General features: G+C 43.6%; 1 long non-coding RNA gene across 1 annotated transcript in view; it reads left to right on the top strand.

The window, feature by feature from the left end:
- Positions 1 to 25,497, top strand: part of LOC130707044 (uncharacterized) — a 52,259-nt gene that overhangs the window by 23,637 nt on the left and 3,125 nt on the right. The window contains exon 3 of the long non-coding RNA XR_009007049.1: positions 17,219 to 17,309. This is a non-coding gene — a long non-coding RNA (uncharacterized LOC130707044). The remainder of the gene's footprint in view (positions 1 to 17,218; positions 17,310 to 25,497) is intronic.

The raw sequence follows: 25,497 nt of genomic DNA, 5'->3' as shown, positions 1-25,497 counted from the left end.
ACTAGTTCACATATAACCCTTAGAACCCCAGCATAAATGGTAGACATTATTATTATTATTACTAACCATATTACAACTTTATAGAGTTTTATAGTTTTACGAAGCCTTAGATGCTGTGGAACAACCAGGATTTCCTCATTTCTCTTTGCCAGCACATGAACAAAAGCAAGCAGAGAATGAAGATGGTACTTTCCATGTTAGGAAAAGAGGGCTGAACATTTTCACGTGCTTAACTTATCCAGGATGTGTACGGACAGGTAGCTGGATTAGGTGAGCACTGGAAGGGAAGGCTGCAGCCCTGACTCTGTGCATAGGTGTGTCGTAGGTGGAGAGCTGGGGAAACACCGATCCTTTCAGGTGGAACTTCTGATTGATAAGCATCTGTGTGTCGATATAACGAATATTTACACAGGGCTTTGCAATTTATAAAGCTTTTCCCCACAATACATTGTCTCATTTAATCCTCATAACCCTATAAGGCAAGTAGTATTTTTGTCCCCATTTCCTAGGTAAAGAAGTATGACTCAGATGAAGTGAGCTTCCTAAGGTGTACAGAGTCATTTACTGTGAAACCTGAATTGGCACCCCATTCTCCAGGCTCCCAGAGCCACGTTCATCTCTCACATGCCAGCACTAGTTAATGCTGAGGACACAGTTATGATTAGGACACACTCTGTCCTCCCGAAGAGTCTTTTCTACAAGAATTCCTTGAGAATATTTGACACTGCTAGGAACTCTGAGAAGACAGAGAAAAATATACATTATGACCTTTCCCCTAGAAGAGTTTACACTCTAAAGGGTTTTGTGTTTTTGTTTTTACTTTTTGTTTTGGAACAATTTTAGATTTACAGAAAAGTTGCAAAGATGGTACAGATTCCCACATACCCTTCACCCAGCTTCCCCTGATGTTACATCTTACATAACCAAGGTACATTTGTCAAGCCTAAGAAATTAACACTGGTCCATTAGTATTAACTAGACTACAGATGTGATTCAGATTTCTCTAGTTTTTCCTCCTATGTCCTTGTTTCTGTTCCAGGATCCAATCTACCATTCCAGGCTCCTTAGTCTCCTCCAACCTGTGACAGTTTCTCTGTCTTTCATAACCTTGATCTTGATACAGATCAAGAAAGACAAGATTTTGCGGAATGATTTTCAGTTTGTTTGGTGTTTCTCTCAGGATTAGACTGAGGTTATGGATCTGAGGGAAGAATACACATAAATGATTTGCCACCTCATCTCGTCCTGTCAGTGGGTACCCCATATCACCAGGACTTATCCCTGGTAATGCTAACCTGGAACACCTATATAAGGTGGTGTCTGCCAGGTTTCTCTACTGCAAAGCTGCTCTTTTTTTCCTCCTATACTCTAGTCACTAGAATTGAGTGAGTCACTAAGTCTAACCCACACTCAAGGGCAGGGAATTAAGTTCTACCTCTGGAGAGAGGAGTATCAAGGAATTTAGGACATATGTTAAAATCGCCACAGTATTAATACATATTTATGGGAAAATAGTTTGAGGCTGTGCAAAATATCTTGTTTCTCCTTAAGGTTTCATCCATTCATTTTAGCCTTCATCGGTGGATCTTACCTGAGGCGATTATTACTGTGCTGTTCTCATGGTGATTTTCTATTTCCCTCATTTCTTTTACACTCATTATGGGAAATGGTCTATAAAGAAGATTGATCCTTTCCCCCCAACTTATTTATTCAATTAATCATTTATCTATATCAATATGGATTCATGTGTATTTATTTTATTATTTGTGTTCAATACAGTACAGTTTATTCTTTGGGTACGATTTAATACAATTTTTATTTTGTTCTTCAAATTGTTCTAGCCTTGGCCACTGGGAGCTCTTTTCAGGTTGGTTCCTGGGTCCTTTTGACATTCCCCATCCTTTTTTGGCTTAGTTTTGAACACATTTTTTTTTTTTTTTGCTAGTATATGATACTCTAGGCTCATCTTGCGTTTCTCCAAGGAATCCTGATTTCTTTTATTGGAGAATGGTATTTAGAAACCAAGCCCTGGGCATTTAAGTTGAGCTTGTTGCTCTTGGAGTATCATTGCTTCTGGGCCCTTTTAGTAGACAGAGCCAGGAAAATATGTATGTCTACTAACCTACATGTACGTGCATCTCTTTCCATGTGTATATTCATTAAATTAAACGAGCGTTTATGCTGATGTCTCCAACTCCAACCCAGCAGCATGGGATTCACTCTAGCACTCCACTTTTGCTTATCTTTTTTTTTCTTTCTCCAACACTGTGAAAGCTCAAAGGAATTTTGAAAGCTGGAAAGAGATCCTACAATCTTGTGGTTGATGAACTGTCTCTGAGTGGAAGAAATAGAAGTAGAACAAGAGACCAGAGGACCCATCTGTGGGGCTATAGGCAACTCTATTGTGTAGGTCACATTTACCCAAACTGCAGACTCTTTGGGGATGTTAAAGAGCATTCAGGGGAAAAAAATCCACATTTAATTAAAAGCATTTATGTTGAGGTTATCCTCTGGGCCTTGCTCCTCCATTCCATCACCAGAGCAGCCCCAAGTAAATAGCACGGTCTTTTTTCTAGGCCCTGGGTTAGAATCCTATCTGTACAACCCCCTTATTTTATAGGTGAGAGCACCTGAAGCTCAGAGAGGAGAGGATCTCACCCAAAGTCACACAGCAATTCAGCAGCAGAGCCAGAAGGAGAGCTCAGGTCTCCCAACTCCCAGGCCAGTGCTCTTCTGAACAGCAGAACATGGCAGGAGTGGGAGATGTCCACTGTAGATGTGGAGTACAGACCTCCTTGTTTAATTCTGACAAGGGTCTTCAGCTACCATGATAAAAATGGACACTCTTTATTGAGTGCTTCTTCTGTGGTAGGCACTAAGTTAAGCATCAATATCTCCTAAAATATACTAACCTTACAACACAGGTATTACTATGTCCATCTTGCAGATTAGCAAACTGAAAATGGAAAAAAGTTCATAAATCAGCCCAAGGTCATAGGCAGAGCTGGGATCCCAGCCTGGACCCATGAAGTAACCACCAACTCCTGACTCCCAGACCAGCTTGTTGCTGAGCTGCGGAAGCTGCCTCAACCGTCCCCTAAGGAGGGAATGTATGTCTCCATCATTGCTGGGGGTAAGCAAACACTGGCCTGGAAAAAGCTAATTGACAGTAGCCAGAGGTGCCTTGCAAAGCTGCCACACAGAGGCGGGAAACGTGCTGGGAAGCTGTGCAAGCACTTCTGCCTGCTGCCCTCTCCTCTTTCTCCTCCTCATCAGCCTTGTCATCCCTCGTCATCCTCCTCCTCCCCCTCTTTTCTCTCTTTCTCACACACACACACACACACACACACACACACACACACACACAGACATCATACACACATACCCTCCCTTGCTACTGTGACTCTACCCCTGTCACTTGCCCAGAGCCAACCATCTTCAGCTCTGCATCCTTAGCAGGTCATTGGCGAAAACCAGTCTTGGTGGTGCAAGGTTATGAACAGATTAAGGGCTTAGGAGTCCAGAAGATCTGGGTTCCAAGTCCAGATCTGTCCTTCATGAACTGCCCCTCCAAGGGAGTTGTGTGACCTGGGCAAATTACACAACCTTTATAAGTGAAATAATAATACCTGACTTGTAATATTGGAGTCAATGGAAAACGGACCTTGAATTTCTCTGCTGCTTCATCTCCTGCTCTCCTGCCCTCAATCTAAGCCATTGACATTTTTTCTGGGATTATTGCAGGAGCCTCCTAACCGGCCTTCTCGTCCCCTCTCTTGTTCCCTTTCAGAATTGCCATGTTGTACCCAGGAATAATCTTTTAAAAACATAAATCTGATCTTTAGAGCTCCTCCCCAATGTTATCAACCAAGTGTTTCTCATTGCACTTAGAATTAAACCCCCATCCTTATCACGTAAGGGCCTTTGTGATCTGGCCCCTGCATACCTCTGCACTCACCACCCCTTTCCAGACTCTTCTGCAGGCCCACTCTCCCTTCTATCATTGCCTCCTAAGCAGAGGCTCTCTCCTGCCTCAGGGATCTCTCACCTGCTGTTCCAGCCTCCTGGGACTCCCTTTCCCGTCTTCTCACCTGACTAACACCTACTTATCCTTTAAATCTCAATTTGTCTTCCTAAGAGAGGCCTTCCCTGAATGCTCTGTTTAAATCCAACCCCCTCTTTCATGGTCTCATGCTGATCTTCCTTTTCCTTCATAGTCCTTATCACAATTTATAATTGTGCATTCGATTATGTGATTCCTCATTCAATGTCTCCTCCCATAGGTGGAGAGCAGGGTGTCTCTTTGTTCCTTTCTGTCTATCCCTGGGGCCAGTCGTGGTGCCTGGGACAAAGTAGGTACTCAAGAAATATGTGACGTGCAAAGCACAGGTGGGCACACAGCGCAGCTTTAATAGATCTTTATAGCTGTGGTCCCCCTCTTCCCTGGCCTGGTGGATACACCAGAGCAGAGCCCTTAGCAGTGGACACAGTCCCTCCCTCCTCTCAGCTCCCCAGCCCTGTGGGGCTGGCTGGGTGCAAAGCCCCCCCCCACCCCCCGAGAGCAGGAGCTGCCTGTCGGGAGTGGGGCAGGGCCGCTGGGGAGCAGGCCCCCATCAGGCTCAAACCCTCCCTGTTCTTTCTTCCCCACTGCAGAGAACAGTCCCGCCCCTGCCAATGCCAACTGAGCTGGGGCTTGTTTGGTTGTACATGCTGCTAGGCAACTGGCCTGTTTTTGCTTATTTACCTCCCCTGGGCCGTTTCACAACACTCTGTAATAGGCTCTGCTCCCTCTGGTGCACATCTGGTTTGCGTTAGCCTGTCAGAGCTCCCTCTGCACAGAGAGCTAGTACTTGCCCCAAGTCACCGAGAGGGACCCCATGTTCCCGCGGCCCAGCCTCCGTGGTATTGGACCAGCCAGCCTCGCCCTTCACTCGCCCAGCCTTGCCTCCCCTCTCCACCCTGAACCTCCTACTCCTTGTTTTCAACAGTGTACACATTTCAAAGCCTGAAGGTGGCGGCCCTTTGAAAAGGAAAGGAATGATGGGGCTTCAAGGAATACTAGAGTAGGAAATAAGTTTAGAGAGAATGAAGTCTGAGCCCCCATTTGGCTACTACTCTCCCCTCACCCACAGAGAGGGGAATTGACTTACCCAAGGGGACACAGACAGACAGGGGCAGACCCAAGACCAAGTTCCTTGGCATCTCCTCTTTCATCCTGGAGCCCTCCCACCAAGAAGACCACCTTGGGGATAGAGTGGGTTAAATTGGATGTTATTAGGTTTGAAGGAAATAGTAGGTTTACCCCTCCCCCCATCAAACTCAAAAATTTCTGGAGGGGTTTCTGTAAAGGGGCTAAAAGAGAGTTGGACGTTTGGTAGATGTCTCTTTAGAGAGAGAAAGTTTCTGATTTCTTTATCTACCTGCAGAGAGGACGTATTAGCCAAAGCAGGGCAGGGGCAAGGACAGGTGAATGAAGTAGGGTTGTTTGGGAACAAATATAGGGCACCTCTCCCTGTGCCTTCCTTCCCATTGTGCTAGCAAACACATCACACTCAGAGTAAAACCCAAGATTCTGACACTGCTTACGAGGCTCTACACGACCTGGCCCTGTTACCTCTCTGACCTCATCCTCCCCTCCCCTGCCCTTGTACATTCAACCCCAGTGATTTGTGCCAAGAAAGAGCAGGAAGGCTTCCTCGGTGGGGAAGCAGCCAGCTGCTGGGCAGAGCTAGATGAGCAGAGCAAGGACTGCGTTTCTCTCCTGCTTTCTCTGTAAGCCAGGCCCCTCTGGGCAGAGAACAAAATGCCCAGACAAAACACACACACTGTTTCATTTTTCTCCACAGCACTTACCTGCTCCTGACATATGGTTACATTTCTCATTTACCGTCCGTCGTTTCCTACTAGAATGTGAGCTCCTTGCAGGCAGGATCTTTGTTCTGTTCATTGTTATGTCTTTGTACCTAGAAGAGTTTTACATGAAGACTGGGCTCAATAAGGATTTGTTTGAATAAATGAATGAATAAATGAATGGATGAATCAGTCTGTTTTTCCTCCTCGCTTGTTCGCACGGTGATATTTCCTTACACCTACTTCTCCCCTACAAAATGAAATGCTGTCTGAGGGTCCCTGCTCTCTCTTCCCAGCTCACTGTGAGGCTCCCATCTCTGGGCTTTTGCACCACATGCTTTCCCTCTGCCTGGAATGCCCCTCCTGGTCCAATGGATGGAATGTCCATCTCCAGGTGGGGTTTGACCTGGTAACTTCTAATGCTGGCATGAACCTCTTGGCCGTTTCTGGCTACCTCTCTGTGGTTTGCTCTCATGGGGATTATTACTTGTTAGGCTGCTCCACATTGATTAATCAATGAGGAATAAGGGGACCAGATAACCAGCTGTGTAGCAACTGGTCAGCAGTCCATGGCCTCTGCCCTCTAAGGTTTTCTACTGATTCTTTTTCAGGTTTACATCGTCAGTTGTTGACCCTCGAAATTAAATCATTTTGCTTCTTTCTTTAAAACTGTCCAAATAGCTTCCTGTTACACTTAGGATAAGAACCCAGTTCTTTACCTTGGCCTCAAAAGCCACAATCTAGCCCCTGCTGACCTCTCCAATTTCAGTTCACATCAACCCCTAATTCCCCTTTTCTCACTGTGCCTCAGGCACATTATCCCTCTTTCTGTTCTTTGAATAAGTAAATTCATTCAAATTTCAGGGCTTTTGAACCAACTGTCACCTCTCTTTGGAATACTCTTTCCTCAGATCTTCACATGGCTGATTCCTCCAGCCATTCAGATCCTGATTTAAACAGCACATCTTCAGAGAAGACTTCTCTGACCATTCGACTTAGAATAACATGATTCCTCCCCCTATACACACATACTTTCTCATATTATCGTGTTTTAGGTTCTCCCTAACATGTACCATGAGATTTTCTATTTATTTGTTTATTGTCTGTCTTCCCCCACTTAGAATGAAACTGTAAGGGCAGAAACCACTGTGACCCCAACACCTACAACAGGGCCTGACGTATAATAGACACTCAAAATGTTTCTTGAATGAGTGAATGAATGAGTCAATGGTAGCCTGAACATGGACTGAGAGTCAGGAGTCCTGTGTTCAACTCTAACCCAGCTGCCTTCAAGCTATGTGACTTTGAACATGTCATGTATCTGCCCTGGGCCTCCATCTCCACATCTGTAAAATGAGTTCTGCTTTCATGATCCTTAAAGTTCTTTTCAACTTCCAGATACTCTGATCCTATCAATCTTTTCATATTGTTGAACATTAGAAAGCTGTCAAAGATGGTGATGAGAGCAATGACCCAACTAAAGTAGATGAATTATTTCTTTAATCTCGTGCCATGTCCCAGATTACATTAGTTATTTATGATTTGTACTTAAGCTACATATCCAAAAAGGATTTGCGTGGTTTAGGTTTCAGACCCACTTTTCCAAACATACCCTTACCTGTTTCATTGTTACAGGGAGAAGAATAAATGCTTCCGTCTAGATTGTTATATTTTACAATGGGTCCTTCTGACTGCAGATGATAGAAGCTGAACTGAATTCAACTATAACATGAGATCCGAGGAAAACTGAATAACTGAGGTGCTGGGAGGAGAGCAAGAGAGCATGGCCTCAGATGCTGCTGGAACCAGGGACTGAAATCCCACTCCTGCTCCCTCCAGCGTTTTCTCTGCAGCTCTCGGTGTATTGGTTGCATCCTCCTCTCTCGATGTAGCCTAGCTCTTTCCGCACACTCCCAGCACAGCATTGACCACACTTTGCCATAACTGATCTGTTTTCTCGCTTAGTTTCAGTCTCTTCAAGTACAATAAAGTTCATTGAGGGAAAGGATCTTATCCATTTGTTAATCCCTTGCCCCCAACACAGTGCCTGGAGCATAGAAGGTATTCAAGATATGCTAATTAGTTAAATGTATGGTAGAAAACAGAGCCACCAACTATTCCAGAGTTTAATACTGAACAATTTCAGTTACTGGAGAAAGGCAAGCAAAAGTCTCTAGGACTCTACTCAGACAAGAAAAAAAAAAAAATCTCAGAGAAGAAACTGTTCGGTCCAACTAGGCCATATGCTTACCCTTGGCAAACAGCAGCGGCCATTGAACATGATGGTGTCTCAGCGTCCGTGTGAACTGGGGGAGGAGAAACTTTTGGAAAAGGACCGTGGGAGGACATCCCACAGGTGCCAACACACTCACGAAATTCTTGTAGAGATCAAATGAGACATTGCAGGAGAAGGTGCTTTCAAAAGCTATTATGAAGTTGCCATTTTATAGGTCAAAATTGGTCAAATATTGGCAACTGTGTATGTTTCAACTTACTATAAAATTGTTAAAAGAGTTACATGGATGTAAGATATAATTAAGTTGTATGTCAGCACAATAAGAAGGGATGTTACATTTTCAAGATGAAAGGTTAAATTAATTCCTTTTTGAAATGATGGTAGCTTAATAATCTACTATGTGTTAGCTTTACAAGGAACAGTGCTAAATGCCTTACATGGATATCTCCTTATTTCTTCCAACACTTCCATGAGGTAGATCCTATAATTATCCCCATTCTGCAGACAAGGAAATTGAGATTCAGTGAGGTTAAGTTATATGCTCCAGATAACACAGCTCAAAAAGTGGCAGAACCAGGATTTGAACCTATGTTTCTGAGATCCAGTGCTATTTATTATACTACATTAGGGAAAGGGTTGGAGGTCCAGCTCATCCACAAAAGCTAATCCATTGCTACTAGGATGAATGACTCTTTCTGTTACCTGTGAATTCACAGACTTGGGTATATCCCACTTCTAAGTCATCTGCATTGTATTATAACTAGTAGTTGAGTGTATCTGCCACCCAAGACCAGACTGATCTACTTCAGGGGCCATCTTTTTCATCTTTGCACTCAAAATAAGCCTTACATTCTACCTAGCATGTGAAAGGCACTCTCCAAAGGTTTACTGAAGTGAATGGGGTAAGCAGACAAAGGTGGTTTGGCATCTGCAAAGAGTATTGTATTTGTCTGCATGTTTGTGGTGGTGAAGGGAATGGAACAGTAAGAACGGGGCCAATTATAAAAACAGCTCCTTGTGTTAAGAGCCTATTATGTTTCAGAAAGTTATGTCCATTATCTCTAGTTTTCATATTACCTTGCAAGGTAAATGGTGGTATCTCCAGGTCTTACCTCTTGAGAGCAGCAGAATGTATTATTTCCAAAGACTGTAAACATTTCTGTGATGTTAAAGCTGGTCCATGAAAATATATTTACTCCAACTAGGGTCACACAGAGCTTTTAACCGAAAGACTATCCTCAGCCAGAATTTCACAGAATTCCATTCTGGGCGGGCCCCCAATTTCTCCTAAATGCAAACCCCACCCACACTCCAGAGCCCTACAACTCTGTCAAGCAAATGTTTGATTTGATTTTGTATGTGAACTTGATTCTGAGCCATGGAATTTCAGAGCTGTGCCTGCAAGTCTGGAATTTCAATATTAGCCTTTCCGACCTGGATAGCTTTGATCTCCCAGGTTTACCCTCACAAGTATTGATGACATGGCTCAAATCACAAGCAGGAGCACCAGGTCTGCAGCCCATGGCTCTAAGTGTGTGCACGTATACATAGATCTCTGTTGAGATCAGAATGGATTTAGATTACACAGGGCTTATCTGATGCGGGGGGAAACCCTGCATATGGGGCAGAGAGACAGAGCTCACTTTCATGCAGCCAATCACGCTGGCTTCATCCTACAGGACAGAAATCAAGAGTGAACTGCAGCTGAACTCTGGCAAGACCAGGCTCTTGCAATATGGCCCGACCTTCCTTAATTTCTTGGCGTCTGCTTTCTCACTGGGGAATGGCCGCTGTAGTTAACCACCATTTGCAAAGCATCTATCTTATATCAGGCACCTTAAGTGTTTATATAATATTAATAATAATATGTTAAACTTATACATGCTAGTCACTTCCTTGCTTAAATGCCTTCATGGTTCCTTAGTGCTGCAGAAGAGAGTCCCCTGCTTTATCTCCTCATGACCCAGTCCTTGCCTCTCTCTCTAATCTTATTTCCTACCACTCCATCTCTCATTCCCAATGCCTTTGATATACCAAAGTATTCCAAGCCTTCCGGACAATGTGACTGCACATCCTTTCCCTCGACGGGATGTCCTTTCCAGCTCTGCTTTCCAGTAAACACCTGCACTTCCCTTCCATCTGTGCAGAATATCTTTTGTTTTCCCTTTTAGACCCATATTCCAGCTTTCCCCATTTGCTCTGTGCCCAGGAGGTTGATCTGTGCAGATGGCATCAGTGGGTTCTTGGCCAATTGGGAGTTTCAGAAGGGGACCAGAAGGAGAGAGGGAATGATTCCCTCCTTGCAAGGGCACTGGAGCTGGCCATGTCCCTCGCTGCTTCTCCTAAGGTGGTCCACTCTGCAGGACTCTCCCTCCCCTCTGGGAAAAGTTCAGCAGCCACTAAGCTGCTATGCTCTCCCTTGTGATTCTTCTACATCTGCATCCTTGCAGATAAGCCCTCCTCTAAATATAAATAAATAGATGGGCCATTGATACCCTGACTGGTATACACTGACCCAGCACAAACTCCAAGGAGTCCTTTGTAGGGACCTACCTGTTACATCACAATGCCATTTGCTTCCCTGTCTGCCTACCAGATTGCTTCATTTCACCTTGTTTTATAGATATTCAAGTTGCCCACCCACACTTAGTGATCAGCTACTACATCCTGGGTTGTGGCTTGGGCACTGCAGATTCAGAGGTCAATAGATGATCATTCCTGACTTTGAAGATCCCCGACTCTAGTGCCAGAGATAAGATGTAGGCCCTGTTTGTGGCTCTGAGCACAGGACCAGTCACCTGTCTGCTCGTGTTCAAATCCCAGCTCCACCACTGACTAGCCATGTGATCTGGGCACATTTCTCTCTCTGAGCCTCAGTTTCCTCATCCGTAAGTGGAAATAACAGCGGCTGCCTCAGAGAGTGGTTGTAAGGATTAAAGCAGCACTCTGTAAGTGTCCATTATTATTTTTATTATAGCAGATGCTTACTTAGTGTACATGAAATGATGACTGAATGTATTCTCTCATTTGATCTCTATAACAACCCTTCCTCCACCCTTCCTCACTATATGCATTCCAAATAGACAGCAAAGGAATTCCTTTTCCCATTTTAAAGATGGAGAAATTGGGAGTGAATGAATGAATAAATAAATGAATACATGAATATCTAACCCACTCAACCTGTTCTGTGTCCCCCACCTCCTCCCAGTGGCCATAGCTGGGCTGTTTGTCTGGAAAGCTGGGAGCTCTGAGCCCTGGAGAAGTGATCCTGGCTTTCTCTCCAACTTTCTAGCACCGGGGATGGCGCCAAGAGCTCCACGCGATTTGCTCTGTGTCTAACACAGTCTGGGGGCAGGTGCTTCTGGGCTTTGTAAACACTGGGCCTCTGGGCTCTGCCCCAGAAGCCCCCAGCTTCCCAGAACCGGCACCCCAGTTCCTGTTCAGCTGCTGCTCTTTCTGTCAGACCTTTGCAAGCCTCACTGCCCCTTCTGGTAAGTGCAGGGGCCAGGAGGGAGGTTCCACTTTCGCATTCGCTACCACACCCACAGGAGGGAGATTTCTCAACGTGGAGGGGAAATTTCCTTTCTCTTTAGGCCTAACCTCAAGCTTGCTCCTTAACTCATTTTTTTTTTTTCAGGCTGTACTTAATTTTCTGCTGAGGCTCAGGTCTCCCCACAATCTAAACTTGACTCTGCTCCAGAAATAAGGGAGAACCATTACCCTGCTGAGCCCCTACTGCAGGCCTGGCCTGCCCTGTGCTCAGGTGGGCTCTTCGTGCATCCTGATGTGCCCCTTCCCACGCCCCTATTTTACAGATTTGGGGACTGAGGCTCAGGGCAATGGAATGACTAGGGCTGGAATGTTCAAATGGGAAAACCTACCCCTTAGAGCTTTAGAAACACTTAGACATGGCCACAGAAAAGAAGCCCCCAAATGGAATTAATCTTGGCTGCTTCTGTACCACGTACTTAACTCTGTTCCTCTGCTTCCTGTAATCTAAATGTTTATTTGTGTCCATATCTGTCTCTCCTACTGGACTGCCCCTTCTCAACGGCAGAGAAGATGACTCAGTTGTGTCCTTCTCCCTGGCCCCAGCACATAGCCTGAGACAGGAAGGGATTGCTGGTCTGAGAAGTTAAAGCAAGCCAGTGGGCCTGGTGGTAGAGAATTAATGGAGGGGAAATGCAGGGTGAGGCTGGAGTAAAAAAGCAAGGCCAGATCATGGAGGACCCTGTAGGCCATGTTGAGGTATCTGACTTTAATTCTAAGGGTAAAAGGAAGCCACTTAAGGCTTTTGAGCAGGGCCCTTACATGTTACAACAAAGTAATCTGGCTGTAGTGTGGAGAATAGATTGGAAAGTAACAGATGGCGAAGCTCAGTGAGGCGCTGTCCCAGTAGACCAGGCAAGAGATAGGAGAGTCTCTCCAGGTCAGTGCTTCTCAGACTTGAGTGGGCATCAGAATCCCCTGGAAGACCTGTTAAAACACAGCTTGCTAGCCCCACTCCCAGAGTTTCTGATTCAGTAGGTCTGGGATGGGGCCTGAGAATTTGTATTTCTAGCAAGGTCCCAGGTGATGCAGATGCTGCTGGTCCCAGAGGACCATTGGCTTTAGGGAAAGAGAGGAGGGAAAGGGTGAGCGAGACACAGTCTGATCCTCAAAGACCTTTCATTTTATGGGAGCACAGTGTGAATGGTGCAGTTCTAGAGAAGTGGATGCATCTGCATTGTGACAGGCCAGGGGGGGACCTCTCCTCCAGTGGGGGGTGGAGGAGAGGGTCAGAGGAAGCTTTCTGGAAGAGGGAACTCTTGAATTGAGTTATAATAGTTAAGTAGGAGTCAACCAGGTGAGGGGGTTCAGCAGGAGAGATAGGAAGGAGAAGATGTTCAAGTCAGAGGGCAGACCTTGAGCAAAAACAAGGAGGTGAGGAATAGTATGATGTGTTTGGGCAATTGATCAAGAGACTTCAAAATGAAGCTGGTATATCATGAAGGGCTTTGTATGCCCTACAAATTAAAGAGTTTGGACTTTATCCTGTGGAGCAGAAGTGTGAAAACATTTTCTGGGGGGGAGGGGTGCATAATGCAACGTGGGAGATGTCACAGAGCCCTCTGAGAATCTGATCAAAGTTAATGTGCACACAAGCAGAATATGGTGTGCATTTCAGGGTGTTCAAAAATTTGCTGAAGCCTATCCATGAACTTAAAAAAAAAATCTCTGCAGTGGATGATGGGTTTTAAGCAAATAGTTGTCTTAATTACATTTTAGTTTAGAAGGACCTCTCAGCGGCCATGTAAAGAATGGATTTGATCAGAGGTAACTGGGTAAAAAGTAATAAATGGTAGTGTGGGCGGGGACCAGTTTAACACCTATACGCAAGTTAGGTTGGTAAGTGTCAAGATCAGACTTGCTTTTTAGCAAAGTCACTGCTCAATTCAAGAAGTGTTTCTTGAGAGCTGAGCTCAGAGGCTGTCTTTGCATGGCTTAAATCTAGGCTGATGGGTAATGTAAACCAGCAAGAAGGAGCCGTCTCCACCCTTACCCCACCTACTGGAATCTGCCGGTCATCAGTCAGCTGAGGTCCAGATACCCCAGGCCTTTGAGGGCCAGAAGCCAAGGACATGAAGGAAGGCAGCACTCTGATGAGCTGGGGAGAGGCCAAAAGGGCAAAGTGGGGTAGTGAGTTTTTGGGAGGTGGCCAGAGTGTCATTCCTTCCAAAGGTTTTGCAATAGCCCTAGGAAGCAGACAGAGCTAAGATGATTATCTCTGTTGGACAGATGGGACACCGAAGGCCAGAGAAGGTGAGAACTTTCCAAAAGACACGTAGCAAACATCAGGGCAAAACTGGAAGAGGAATCATCAACCCTGGACTCTTGAGTCAGTGGCTCGCCTTAGGCTGACCCTGGTGCACATTTTGCCATGGCTCTTCGTGGCGGCTCCATGATCCTGTAATTCTATGATTCTAGCAAAAAGGCTCTCCACCATTAGCTCAATTCCTTTCGTTTCTTTTGATCTATCTGCCTTTTCACCCAAGACCTTACCATCAACCACCTGTGAAGCTTGGAGCCAGCCATTTGTCCTCTCTGCCTTGAGTTTTCTCTTCACCTGTAAAACAAGAGGATGGCACTAAATGTCCACAAAGCCTTTGTCTTCTCTGAACTACAGTGGTTCTACAAAGTCTTCTGTGATCCAAAATTCTGCCCCAGCTTTGACGTGACCACAGGATGTTCACCAGCCCAACTCCTTTTATATACAGTTACCGAGGAATAAGAAGAAGAAGAATGATAATGATTAACATTTATTTCTTCCCATGGGCCAAGAACTGATCTAAGTACTTTTAAGCTTCAAAACAACTTTTTAAGGGAACTGCTATTATTGTTTCCATTTCATAAATGAGAAACCTAGAAACACACAGAGAGGTTAAATTACTTAATATAAGGTCATACAGCTAACAATTTGTGGAACCAGGGTTCAAACCCAAGCAGTTGGCTCAGGGTCCATGCTGTTTTCCCCAGGAGCTGAAGAGTGAGGGGTTAAGGGTACAGGGAAGGTATGGGAACTACCAAGTGAGGTCTCAGTGACAGGAGGCTGACTACCCCTCAGTGGCATATTTTATCACCATCCCCATCTCCATAGCAAGGTGTGCTATGCCCTGCTACCTCCCACCGCCTGCAAGGGGACACTTGTAAGAAGTTATCTAGTGACTTGTGGAAGGAGTTGCCAGATTAAGCAAATAAAAATACAGGATACCTGGTTAAATTCGAATTTCTAATAAAAAGTAAATAATTTTTTAAGTATAAGTCTATCCCATGCAACATTTGGGACATACTTATACCAAAAACTTTTTCATTATTTATCTGAAATTCAAATTTAACTGGGCATCCTATATTTTATCTGGCAAACCTACTTCCAGTACAATAAAATTGAGGATAAGTGATGACACTTTCCCTTTAGAAGACTGAATGTGTATTATTATTCTTTTGCTCACTGGTCCAGAAGGTTGACGTGATGGGCTTGGCGGAATCATTTTCAAGGGAATAGGGATGACCTCTTCTTCCTTATCTCAGTTGGGAAGTCCTGTGGGGCCTCCAAAATCACCCCTGCGGGAACCTGGAACAGCCCTCTGAACTGAAGCGGAACTCCCCAGAATGATCTGGAACAGGGCTTGCTCACTGGCTGCCCACGTTCCTGTCTCAGTTTCCAGTGCCCTGCTCACAACTTAGAAGGTGACATAAACGGAGATCTCCCTCCTTCTCTCCTCCCCAGTAGATTCCCAGGGCCCTTCTAGGACATTTGGGTCTTCAAACACTAATTACTGCTCCTCTCTGAAACTTAGTAATCTCTTCTGTGATAATTAGAGGAAAATTAAGAAAAGCACATATTAGATTCTCAAGTCAGAGTGGGTCATTTCTTGGGTTTTCCTCATACTGAATATTATAGAGTCCTGGGAGAAGAATACCAAGGCCCAAGGATTTTCTGACCTTAACAACATGTTGTGAATTCCCAAAAATCCCCCCTAGGAAATGAGTTTTGAAATACAAATATGTGGGGTTACTCCATATCTGAGACAGCTGTGCTGAAGCTTGCTTTCTCATGGCTGGCATCCCAGACAGACCCCGGGCTTGACCAAATTCCTACCTCCTCATCACAACCTGACCTCGGGCTTCCCTCTCTCCCTCTCCCTCACCACATCCCACCCGTGCCCTGTGTGGAGCGGTTTCTATCAACAGAGCCTGTTTCAGCTCATTGGGAAACTGGCTGCTCACATGCTTTCAATCTGCTTTGTCTTGCCTGATTACCGAGATGTCCCAGACCAAATCACACTTAGATGAAATGCATTTGGGTGGGTGGACCCTGCCTGCCTCAGCAGAAATATTAGAGCAGCCGCCTAGAGCACAGCCGAGACTTACACAAAATGCAGATCAGCATCCCCAAAGCAAAGGGAATTTTGAAAAGTGTTTTGTATTAACGTTCTCGAATATATAAATCTATAGGCATTCTGATTAGACCCCAGGCAAATGTCATACTATTTCCTTAAAAGAATTAATTTAAAAAGGATTTAGAACAAAAACAAACTTTTCTTGGGTTTTATAGCACTGTGGGCTGGAGAGCAATTTATCTTCCTCCTTGCCCTACCTAAGGTACAGCACTTCTCACTGTGGGGCTGTGAAGAATGGGTTCCCAGCTTTTATTCTGAATATTTTCAGATTAGAAGCCTCTAAGCTGACGTTATTAGCCAGACGTGTCCTTGGCTTTGTCAGCTGGAGCCAGAATACCCTCATCATCATTACCTTCATTATCCCATGGCTGAGAGTCAGTGATTGCTTATTTTGTGCCAGGAATTGTGCTAAATATTCTACATGATTTATGTCACTGAATTCCCTAATGACCTCCTATGAGAGGTACATTTTTTTCATTAAGATTTTATTTTCTTAGAGCAGTTTAAGGTTCACGGCAGAACTAAGGGACGGTACTGAGATGTCTTACATCACCCCTGCCCCTACACATGCACAGCCTCCCCCATTATGCACGTCCTCCACCAGAGCAGTATGTTTGTTTTAGCTGATGAACCTACATTGACACATCATAATTACCCCCAAATCCATAGTTTACCCTTGGTACTGTACATTCTATGGTTTTGGACAAATGTGTAATGACATATATCCATCATTGTAACATTATACATAGTACTTTCTCTGCCTTAAAAATCCTCTGTGCTCTACCTATTCGTCCTCCCTGCCCCCTCCCAACTTCCGGCAACCACTAATCTTTTTACTGTCTCCATAGTTTTGCCTTTTCCAGAATGTCGTATAGTTGGAATCACACAATATATAGCCTTTTCAGATTGGCTTCTTTCACATAGTATTATGCATTTAAGTTTCCTTTCATGGCTTGATAGTTCATTTATTTTTAGCACTGAATAATATTTCATTGTCTAGATGTACCACAGTTTATTTATCCATTCACCTTGGTTGCTTCCAAGTTTTGGCAATTATAAATAAAGCTGCTATAAACATCTTTGTGCAGGTTTTTGTTTGGACATAAGTTTTCAACGACTGTTATTGCTAAATGTATTTAGTTTTGTAAGAAACTGCCAAACTGTCTTCCAAAGTGACTGTACTATTTTGCAGGTTCACCAGCAGTGAATGAGAGTTCCTGTTGCTCCACATCCTCATCAGCACTTGGTGTTGTCAGTGTTCAGGATTTTGGCCATTCTAATAGGTATGTAGTGGTATATCACTGCTTTAATTTGCATTTCCTTGTTGACATATGATGTGGAGCATCTTTTCATATGCTTATTTGCCATCTATATGTCTTCCTTGGTGAGGTGTCTGTTAAGTTCTTAGCTAATTTTTTAAACAGGTTGTTTGTTTTCTTGTCATTGAATTTTAAGATTTCTTTATATATTTTGGATAACAGTCCTTTATCAGATGTGTCTTCTGCAAATATTTTGTCCTAGTCATGGCTTATATACTCCTTTTCTTGACATTGTCTTTCACAGAGCAGAAGTTTTTAATTCTAATGAAGTGCAGCTTAATGATAATTTCTTTCATGGTTCATGTCTTTGGTGTTATGTCTAAAAAGGCATTATCATACCCACATCTAGGTTTTTTTCCTATGTTATCTTCTATGTTTTATACTTTTAAGTTTTACGTATACGTCTGTGATCCATTTTGAGTTAATTTTTGTGAAGGGTATAAGGTCTGCATCTAGGTTCATTTTTTTTTTTTTTTTTGCATGTGTTCATCTAATTGGTCCAGCACCATTTGTATAAAAGACTAAATTTGCTCCATTGTATCGCCTTTGTTCTTTTGTCAAAGATCAGTTGACTATATTTATGTGGGTCTATTTCTGGGCTCTCTACTCTGTCCACCGATCTATTTGTCTATTCTTTCACCAGTACCACACCATCTTGATTACTGTAGCTTTATATAATAAGTCTTGAAGTTGGGTAGTTTTAGTCCTCCAGCTTTGCTCTTCTCCTTCCATATTGTGTTGGCTATTTGGGGCCTTTTGTCTCTGCATATAAACTTTAGAATTAGTTTGACAATATCCACAAAATAACTTGCTGGGATTTTGATTGGGATTAGATTGAATCTACAGATCAAGTTGTGAAGAATTTGATACTTATCAGTATTTTGATAATACTGATTCTTCCTATGCATATATTTTGTTTTTCTTTAATATCTTTTATCAGAGATCTGTAGTTTTAATCACGTAAATTTCATCCATATTTTGTTAGATTTGTACCTAAGTATTTCATTTTTTTGGGTGCTAACGTATATGGTATTGTATTTTTACTTTCAAATTCCAGTTGTTCATTGCTGGTTTGTGGGAAAGCAATTGACCTTTATATATTGACCTGTATCCTTCAACCTGGTAATAATCACTTATTAGTTCCAGGAGATTTTTGCTAATTCAGATGTTCTTAGATGATCATGTCATCTGCAGACAAACACAGTTTTATTTCTTCCTTCCCAGTCTGCATACCTGTTATTTTCTTTTCCTTTCTTGTCTTAGTGCATTAGCTAGAACTTCCAGTACGATGGTGAAAAGGAGTGGTGAGAGGGGCATCCTTATCTTGTACCTGACCTTAGTGTGAAAGCTTTGAGTTTCTCATCGTGTGTGATATTAGCTGTGGGGTTTTCGTAGATATTCTTTATCAAGTCGAGGAAGTTCTCCTTTATTCATAGTTCACTATGAGTTTTTATCATGAATGTTGTTGGATTTTGTCATATGTATTTTCTGCATCTATTGATATGATCATATGATCAAGTGATTTTTCTTTTTTAGCTTGTTGATGTAATGGATTACATGAGTTGATTTTCTAATGTTCAACCAGCCTTACTTACCTGGGATAAATCCCACTTGGTTGTGTGCATAATTCTTTTTATATATTGTTGGATTTAATTTGTTAATATTTTGAAGACTTTTGCATCTATGTTCATGAGAGATATTGGTCTGTATGTTTCTTTTCTCATAATGTCTGTCTGTTTTTGGTATTGGGGTAATGCTAGCCTCATAGAGTAAGTTAGGAGGTATGCCTTCGGCGTCTATCCTCTGAAAGAGATTGCAGAGATTTAGTAAAATTTATTTAAAATGTTTGGTAGAATTTACCACTGAACCCATCTGGGCCTGGTGCTTTCTGTTTTGGAAGGTTATTAGTTATTGAATCAATTTTTTTAATAGACATAGGCCTGTTCAGGTTATCTTTCTTCTTGTGTGAGTTTTGGCAAATTGTGTCTTTCATGGAATTGGTTAATTTCATCTAGGTTGTCGAATTTGTAGGTATAGAGTTGTTCATAGTACTCCTTTATTTCCCTATAATAGCCATAGGATCTGTAGTGATGTCCCAGGATGTACAATTTTTAATATCCATTTTATGGATGAGGAAACTGAGAGTTAACAAGAGTGATAGCCCAGGGTCACAGAGCTAATCAAGGGGAAAGCTGGTGTTCTAACCCCAGACTGTACAACTTAAGGCTGGAACATTCAATCTTGGTGACCCTTGCTTCCCAGGATTTGGTAGCAAGGCAGTTCTGGGAACATTCTAGGTACTTGGTAACTATTTGGGCAAGGAGATTAAAGAGTCTCACTCATTTTTCAGGGTCCCCTCAAAACTCTCCTGGATGTATATAGTAGATCCATCCCTCCTCTTTGTACTTCCCTGGTCTATGAAGGCATTTATGAGAGTCTGAGCTCCTTTCAGGTGACAAGAGGACATAATGCAAAAAAGGAAAAATTTTTGATGCCAGACAGAGCTGGGTTTAAATGATGGCTCAAAATTTAACCAACTCTATAGAGATGGGACAGAAAACTTCTCTAAATTTTTGTTTCCTGACCTATAAAATGGGTAAAATTTCATTGGCTTCATAGGATTGTTTTAAGTGTTAACTAGAAAAATTTAGCCTGCATTCAGGGATTCAGTATTTTTTGAGCACCTGTTATGTGCAGAGACCATTAGGAACTTAATTAATGCCCATTACTATCTTTTAAGGACAGAGATTTTATATTCCATTCTTTTCATCCCCATGACCCAGTAGAGAGCCTAGAACAGAATATGTGCTCATTAAATGGGGAGCATATGATGTTTACATAAATTAATAAATAAATACAATAAAAGTCAAAACTCGTGACATGACATATTTACATAGCCCACCCAGTTTATCTCTGTGGCCTCATCTACCACCCCTCCCCTCCAGCTACACATGACTAACTGGTATTCAGCAAACAAGCCATGTCCTTCCATGTCTCAGCATCAACCCAGTGCTCAAATAATTCTCTGTCTTGAATGCCTGCCACACCGCTTTTGTCCACCTGGCGAGCTACTCAGTAGTATTAGTTTTACCTTATGGAAAATTCAGAATAAATCTTCTACTCTGCATGACAGCCTTTCAAATAGTTGAAGTCAGTCCTCATGACTCCCTTCCTTGTGCTATCCTTCCAGGTGATATTTTCTTCCTCCTTCCCAATAATTCTTGTAGGTGATGGTCTCTGAATCCCATACCATCTCGGGTCCTCCCTATTTTGCCAGTTGCCTCTCAGTCATTCTTTCACTGGCTATTTATTGAGCGCCTACTAGATGTAATATAGTGGTCCCCAACCTTTTTGGCACTAGGGACCAGTTTCATGGAAGACAATTTTTCCACGGACTGGGGCAGGGAGGGGGATGGTTTCAGGATGATTTAAGTGCATTACGTTTACTGTGCACATTATTTCTATTATTATTACATTGTAATACATAATGAAGTAGTTATACAACTCACCATAATGCAGAATCAGTGGGAGCCCTGAGCTTGTTTTCACTTGCCACTCACTGATAGGGTTTTGATATGAGTCTGCAAGCAATTGATTTATTATAGTCTCTGTGCAGTCAAACCTCTCTGCTGATGATAATCTGTATTTACAGCCGCTCCCCAGCACTAGCATCAACACCTCAGCTCCACCTCAGATCATCAGGCATTAGATTTTCATAAGTAGTGCGCAACCTAGATCCCTCACGTGTGCAGTTCACAGTAGGGCTCGAGCTCCTATGAGTATCTAACGCTGCCGCTGATCTGACAAGAAGTGGAGCTCAGGCAGTAATGTGAGCGATGGGAAGCGGCTGTAAATACAGATGAAGCTTCGCTCGCTTGCCCACCGCTCACCTCCTGCTGTGCAGCCCGGTTCCTAACAGGCCACAGACCACTACCAGCCCATGACCCGGGGGTTGGGGACCCCTGATGTAAGATAAAATAGATTTTGTCACAAGAATAAAAGTTTATGAGGCTTATATTCTCGTGAGAGGAGCTGGACAACAAACAAATAAAAATTGAATATATATGTTGGCTGTAGATGTGTCAGGAAGAAAAAGAAAATGAGCACGTGAGGAGAGGAGAAGGGTGAGTATGAAGATTATGCATAGGGTGGTCAGGGAATACAGTCCTATTTAAGCGGGATGCTGAAGGAAATGAGGGAGAAACCATGTGGCTATCTGGGGGAGGTGTATCCAGATGGAGAGAAAAACAAGTACAAGTGCCCTCTGGCAAGAGTGTCTTGATGTGTTTGTGGCAGTTCCAGGAGGCCCATGTGATGGAGCACAGGGAGAGGGAGAAATCACAGTTGGAGGTGAGTTCCAAGAGGAACTGGAGGCAGATTACATAGGTCCTCTAGGACAATGAGAAGAACATCATTTTAAGTGAGATGGAAATTTAGCAGGGAGTTTATCTGAATCTCATGAAGACTTCTCTCTGGAGACTTTACAAAGTTCAGTTTTAGAGGAACAAACATGGAAGCAGAGAGACCTAGCTAGGGCCTATTGCAGTAACCACAGCAGGAGATGATGGTTGCTGGAAACAAGATAGTTATGCTTCAAATGTGTATGATGCACTAGAATTCTGGATGTACTTTGAAAGCAGAGCCCACTGCATTTGTTAAAGGATCAAGCATGGGGCAGAAGACAGTGTACCTCAGTCTCCTTCTCTATAAAATAAAGATAATATTTGTACCTCACAGTTGTTAAGCTTCACAGTGGATGCTCAAGAAATGTGGATTTCCTCTCTCAGCAGCACAGTGCTCTGATTGGCAGTGATCACAGAACCATTAATCATGGTAGATTATTCAGAGTCTGGGTTGGGAGGAGAGATGATGAATTTCAAGTACCTGTGGGACCCCCAAAGGGAGAGGTACCATTGGAAAGATGTAGTGCATGATTTAGGATATAGTTCAGGGTAAAAGTTTGGGAGATGTCATTGTATGTAGCAGCTGAAACCACTGGGATAAGTCAAGAATAGTGTCCTTTCCATTACCATAGAAATACTGTGCAATATTCATGGAACTAATATATACCTTAAAGAAGAAATCACAGCATCATTAAAAGCAGAATGAAAAATCTGGTACCATATGAAATAGGGAATAATTGTTCCAGAATTTTGGAATAAGGGAAGCCAGGGAAACTGAGCTGACACATTGTATGAGCTTCTTGGAAATGTAGTATAAAGGGAACCGAGCATCTCCATGGTTGTTAGTAATCAAGGAAAGGAAGAGAGTTTAGGCAACACGGATATACATCAAAGAGGTGTGAGTCTTCATCCAGGCCTTCCCTTTACACTGTATTATCGGCTTTTAAACATTAGCCATGGAATTGTTACCTGTTTGATTGGCTGATAGCACATCTGGTTGCTCAGATCTGGATTCTGTATCTATGGGCGTGCTGGCTTTGTGTAGATGTGTGGTCCACGGGAGGCCCCAGGGATGGTAACCAAATGATAAATTCCATGCAAGTATTTGCATGTTGCAAAGGCTAGTCCCCTCCCTCGCTGGTTTACTGGTATCTCTCCATCTGCCCCAGGTTCCTGGGAATCAATAGAACTGGGCTCTTTCCTGGCTCTGTCATCACCCAATGGCATCTGTGTGTTGAGATGATTGATCTGCTCTGCACACTTGCACAACCATGTGTGGTCTGACCCCACACTGTGTGAAGGTCACCAATACACTATGATCCCAGAAGAGGGGGGTCAGGATGAGCCAGAGGGGATGGGTGCCTGGAAATATTGTATAAGGATGGACTGAAAGAACTAGGGAATTTTTTTTTTTTTTGCATGGGGAATAGGAGATTCAAGTAGGATGTGTCTTCAAATGCTTTAAGGGCAACTATTTGGGTGAGATATTGACTTGTTCCTCTTCCATACTGACTAATATATGGATGTGTCAAGGAGATATACTTTGACTCATCAGTATAAAAGATATTTCTAATAACATTTGCCATCCTTCAGTGAAATGAGCTGTCTTTGGAGGAGGATGACTGATGGAACCCTCTTAGTTTGGGTTCAAGCATTGGATCTGAGATTGGACTAGATGAATAACACCTTCTTGCCTCCTCTCCCCGCCTTCCCATTATCTCCCCTTCCTATCTCTGTGGTCCTCCGGCTTATCCTCAGAGGAACAAACCTACATGGACTTTTACTAAGTGGGAGTCAAACCTTAGGCCCCTTTGTGTGCAAGATGCAAACTGTCAATTTGACCCAAGATGTTCACAAACTTTTTTGAGTGATTAATAGGGAAGGCAAATACCTTTCATTCCTCAGGGCTACCAACGACCATGTGGTAAATGACTTCATCTGAGCACCGAATGGCACCCTACCCCCTGAGGATTACTTCTCCCTGGTTGACCCCAGGTCAAGGCTGATCCATTTTACTTTGAGGGGAAGAATGTGAAGCATGTCCTCCACGAAAGCCCAGAACAGATGTTATGTTTTCTTTCATGACTGCCTTTGCTAAGTGGCTTGTGAGCTGGGCCCTTGGACATCAAGCCAGGCTTGGCCAGGGCAGCTAATCAAGAGATGATCAGGTCCCTCAGACAAAGGGGGAAAGTCCAGTGGGTAAGATGGGGGAAGGTGAGCTGTCCCCAAAGCTGGGGGAGTATAAAGGAGTCCTAAAACCAAAAAGAACCTAACAGGCCAAATAGTTTGACCTCTTGATTTTACAGATGAAGAAACTGAAGGTCAGAGAGACAGGGAATTCCTGAAGTCATGCAGAAAATCAGACCCATCAGGACTAGGATGAGAGCGAGGTGAGTGAGGCACCTACATGACCCTGAGTGACCGCTCCTGAAATTTTGCACCCTAGGTACCTCATTTGCTTCACCCTAGTCTCAGTCCTGAACCCTGTACCACCCAAGCTAGAGAACTCACCTGCCACACTCAAAGTCCCTTCGGAGAGGTTCTATCCATGGGAGGTGCCATGTTTTCTTGCATATGATCCTGCCCCAATTGGACCAAAGAAGGACCCCTGACCATAGGCAGCCAACATGCAGCCTGGCCAGCATCTTGGGCTAGTCTGGTGTGGGCAGCTGTCCCATGGGGCCTAAAGGGATTTTAACTGGACAATCAGATTTTCTCTTGGGAATTTAAATCGGCAATAAGAGGACACAGTCTTTAGTGTTAGAGAGATAAAGTCAAGGACATTCTTGCACTTCAGTTCTGTTACTTTCATTGTTCTATACTCATTCCTGTGATGTTCATCCTGGGAAGGGAGAGAGGGATGACCAGTCCTGCGCCTCTCCCAATTTCTGCCTGTTGCTAATGGGTGCACCCCTTGGGCCACTGTTCAGACTTCTCACCGCTGTGGAGACCACCTGCCTCCCATCATCCATTTATCAAACAATGAGTGAACAGCTCCTTTTCATTAGGCACAAAGGTGAATCACACTTGGTCCCTAATCTTAGGCGTTTACACCTTAGCAGGAGAGGCAGATGCAAAAGAGATAATTGTAGTACCATGTGATGAGTATAACGATGGAAAAAAGCCACATATCGTTGGGGCACCAGGAAAAGGTGCATAACCCATCTGGCAGAACCAGGAGTGAATGAAAAGAAGACTTTCTGGAGGAGATGTTGTCTGCACTGAGTTCTAAGCAATGAGCAGGACTTTGCCACGTGAAGAGTAGGGGAAAAGCATTCTAGCCTTGATCAAAGTACAGAGCTAAGGACCAGCACATGTGGAGGAACTGCGAACAGTTGGACAGTTGTATGAATTTCAAGTCAGGGCAGAGCAAGGAGGAGGACGCTGATCCTTGTAAGCCAGGCTAAGGAGCTTGGACTTCATACATCAGGTGAGCTCTCACACACTGGTAATCCAAGGCTACACTCAGTGCCAGGACAAGCTGTACTTGGCCCATGGAGGATTTTACAGAATTCTGAGTTTGAATGCCTTTGGACAGTTATGCTTCAGTTCACCATAATCCCCACTGCTCCCCATTGCCTACCCATGGTCCTGGCACTCACTTTTATTTCCTACTGCCATCTGTAGGCGCTGAGGACATGGTCCCTGCTCTGGACGGTGGAGAGACTCTGAAGAGTTTTTGGAACTTTACAAAAGTTCCCTTGGATGAGGCAGAAGAGGGATTTTAGGTGCACTCTGGAGGCAGAGAA

Source organism: Balaenoptera acutorostrata, chromosome 1 (genome assembly GCF_949987535.1).
Source record: "Balaenoptera acutorostrata chromosome 1, mBalAcu1.1, whole genome shotgun sequence".
In the NCBI taxonomy this organism is placed as follows: domain Eukaryota; kingdom Metazoa; phylum Chordata; class Mammalia; order Artiodactyla; family Balaenopteridae; genus Balaenoptera; species Balaenoptera acutorostrata.
The sequence above is the reverse complement of the archived record's forward strand: the minus strand, read 5'-3'. Positions and strand labels throughout refer to the sequence as shown.